The following is a 4,096-nucleotide window of genomic DNA, read 5'->3' as shown; positions in this document are numbered from 1 at the left end:
TGAGTATGTCCGTAAACACTACAGCCAGCTGGTCTGCGCATGCTCTAAGGACGTGGCTAGGGATGTCATCTTGCGAGGGTTAACATGCTCAAATGTGTTACTCACGTCGGCCACAGAGAATGAGAGCCCACAGTCCTTGGGAGGGGCCGCCTCCATGGCACTGCGTTATCCTCAGAGGCGAAGAAGGTGTTTAGCTAGTCCGGAAGCAAGACATCGGTGTCCGGGACGTGGCTGGTTTTCCTTTTGTAGTCCGTGATTGCCTGCAGACCCTGCCACATACGTCTCGTGTCTGAGCCGTTGAATTGCTTCTCCACTTTGTCTCTATACTGACATTTTGCCTGTTTGATRGCCTTACGTAGGGAATAACTACACTTTTTGTATTCAAACATATTCCTAGTCACCTTGCCATGGTTAAATGCGGTGGTTCGCGCTTTCAGTTTTGCGTGAATGCTGCCATCTATCCACGGTTTTTGGTTTGGGTAGGTTTTAATAGTCACAGTSAGAACAACATCCCTTATACACTTACTGATGAACTCAGTCACCGTGTCTGTGCATACGTCAATGTTATTCTCAGAGCCAACCCGGAACATATCCAAGTCCGCGTGATCAAAAGAAAACTTGAAGCATGGCTTTCGATTGGTCTAACAGTAACTGATACAGACCATTWTATAAGGGAATAAACCACACACAACTGGGCCGTTTCCTGGACACATTAAGCGTGAAAGAATGACAAACTGAATTGCTTTTATGGAGGACTGGCTTGAATTGTGTGGATGATGACCACACAATGTATTTGAATTATGAGCTAAGTCTATTGGTTTTCTACCCAAAGTTGCAAAGGAAATGTTGTGATATATTTAATACACACAAGAGACCAGCAAAATGGATAAAAGAGTGTGGCGGTATTGTTGCAACAGAGGCATCTAGTGGTCAAAACCAGATACTTTCACATTACTTTATGGTAAATAAAGCAAGTGACTTCAGTGACAAATGTATCTTTACAGGGGGAAAAAACATCTCCACATTCACAGGGAATACATGACATAGTATGGAGAAGCAATACTCCAAGCCACAGCTTCATACTACTTGTCAAGCAAAAATAACTGACACTATATACTGATTGTTGTGGTTGGATTTGTATGGGGTGTGAGAGGTCTSTGGTTGGCATTTGGTTTGCTCCAAATCGGATGTTGGGTACTACTTTTTATCAAATATCATCTGAATCCTACAAATTAAAATGGACAATTTGGGTGGAATCATTTATCTTGATTTCTCTGAGATCAAATTACATTTCAACAAATAATGTTTCAGGAATGCTAATCTTACCTTTTTCTAACTACATAAACTATTTCAGAACAATCTGGTGGGTGTCATGGCTTGCTGAAATGACATGGAATGACTATTCGACTACTCTGTCTGCTCCCAGCCTCTTCTCTCTCTGTCTGTTCCAGCCTATCTGACATGACAGTACCAGCTGGGCGGCTGGCAGAGAGAGGGAAGGAGGGAGGAGAAAATGGGTAGAGGAGAGGTGAGGGGGTGAGAAGGTAGGGCGGACGTGCTTATTTTATGTTATAACGTCTGTTCCCTGCGAGATTTGAGTCACGCCTGAGTGATACTTTTTTGGGGGTGAGGTTGAGTTATATTCTATTTCTATGAAGACAGCTGGCAACGCTATGTGCTAGGAGCTTTCTGGCTGTTGCAATAGTGGCTGACTCATTGGACACAATTAATGCCCCTTTTTGGGAAGTGTGTGTGTGTGTATACACACACCTGAGTGTGTGGACGTGTGCACATCTGTGTTTGTTGGAACACGGCTTATGAACACTGATATAAAAAGAAAAGAAAAACACTCGTACCCCACTCCCCTCTCCCAACACACACACACACACACACACACACACACACGGTTAGCTCTGTCCACTTGTACAGGCCTGCAGGAAACATTTGAGACGTACAGCAGATGTGTCTGTGATTTCAGCACCACTAAACAAGCTCTCCCTTTCCCCCTTCTCTTCCCTCTCTTGGACCAGCTCTTTGGCGAGTCAGAGCAGACACACCAGAGCTCCTGGTCTTCAGGTTTGGCTGATTGAAGACAACCTGGGAGGAGGGCCCACTACACATCAGCCACTAGGGGGGATTGAATCATTGACTCTGTCCAGATAGATGTGTAAAACTAGACCCAGTTGTTTCTATATGGGCAGCTGCTGACAGACAGACAGATGGACAAACACCCACACACACTGTTACACACTCCAAAAAGCCGCCTYTGAGCCTCAGGAGTAAGGGATGGAGGGACGAGTGGAGAGGGGAGCAGAGGGAGAGAGAGAGAGGGATGGTGGTGTAGGGATTTTTTTATGTATTCATAAGGAAACTCAATTAAGTTTTATGGCGAAGGTCTTTTACCTGCTTTATGTCTCGTGTCACTGGCATGCGGCTACGCTGGATTATGAGATTGGATTTGCCACCAAGAAAGAGAGAGAGAAAAAAGATGGAATGAGAGAAATGGAGGGAGTAGTGGAGGAAAAAGGCACTGAGGGGTGCTACAGCTAAAGACCCAGTTGACATTACCAGTAATAGACATCATTCTGACGTGGAGATTTACATTCTACCAATTGTGGCCCTCAGCTATAGCTCCATTTAACCCCAGTTACAGCCAAGAACAGTATACTTAACAGCCTTCTAAATGTGAAGAGTGAGCTCTCCATCTCCCCAAAGAATAACACCTTGTAGGGGAAGAACAGGGCTGGAGGCAGTGGGAGACAGACACATGGACAGGAGTGTATAGGGTGAAGGGTAGAGGGAAGAGTGTTTAGAGCATATGTAGTAAAAAGGGATAGTCAGAGTCATGGACAGGAGTCACAGGGCAGTGTGCGGTAAAGGTGGGCATGAAGGTACACTGCTGGTCAAAGTGTAACCCCCTATAGGGCTCTAAAGGATGTCAATCACCTGATCTTTAGTTCCCGCTGACTGAGCGAGCACTCTCGGGTTTCCATCTGAGTTTCCCTGGGGACTCGTTTAAGCGTAGTGCGGCCTGACCCTTTATGAATCACCTGGTGTTCAAATGTGCGTCGGCGCTCATTATGAACATTGCTGACCGTGATCCGGTGTGAGGTCCCCAGGCACCGCTGGACGGTCCCCAAGGGTGGGTTACGACCTCTCATGTTACACTCATCCCACCCGCGGGCTGCGGCTTCTCTCTCACACACACAAACCATCTTCCGCCACACAGGGTGGGCTCATCATCATTATGGTGTTCATGTTCTCTGTGTGTGTGTGTGTGTGTGTGTGTGTGTGTGTGTGTGTGTGTGTGTGTGTGTGTGTGTGTCTGTGTGGTCATGCATATGATATTGTGTCATACATGTCATGAGGCTGAGTGTAAGCAGCAGTAAGTTTGGATGATATCTTGTCATATGTGTGCCTGTGAGGCTGTAAGTAAGGTGACACTAAACCATCCTAGACGTGCGAGGAGATTCTGGATCTATAAATTGTAGCGGTAGTTTATCTTCAAGTAACAATACGTGCCTGCGGTCGGATCTGATATAGATGTGAGTGTGCTCCAGAGTGTTTGTACACGTGTATGCTTGTGTGTGTGTGTGCTCTCGTGTGTGTGTGTATTCTAGTGTGTGTGTGTATTCTAGTGTGTGTGTGTGCTCTAGTGTGTGTGTGTATGCTAGTGTGTGTGTGTGCTCTAGTGTGTGTGTGTGTGGTATATAGTGATTGTGCTGCTGATGGCTATCTCGGGGAGTGCTCTATTGATTAGACAGAGGTAAATAATTGGCTGGGTTCTACAGGCTGTCATGTCCAGGCTGATTGCTCTGCCATGGTTGTCAACAGGCAGGCAGCTCTGCTGTTGTTATCACAATCATCCTCCATCTCCATGCCCCTCAACCACTTCTCTCCTTCTTAGACCATCTCTAGATCTATCGATTTTACACCTATATTTGTAGCCTATATCCATTTATCAATTTGCTGTTTGACTACAAGCTATGGTTACTATGTCGTCTCCATATTGACGGATACAATCAAATCTCTGTACCCGTGTTTTCTTGCTCTCTGGCGTTTTACAGTGGTAAGAACAAGGAAATCGAGGCCAGTG

This window comes from Salvelinus sp. IW2-2015, linkage group LG37, assembly GCF_002910315.2.
Source record: "Salvelinus sp. IW2-2015 linkage group LG37, ASM291031v2, whole genome shotgun sequence".
NCBI lineage: Eukaryota > Metazoa > Chordata > Actinopteri > Salmoniformes > Salmonidae > Salvelinus > Salvelinus sp. IW2-2015.
Note: the sequence above shows the minus strand (reverse complement) of the source record.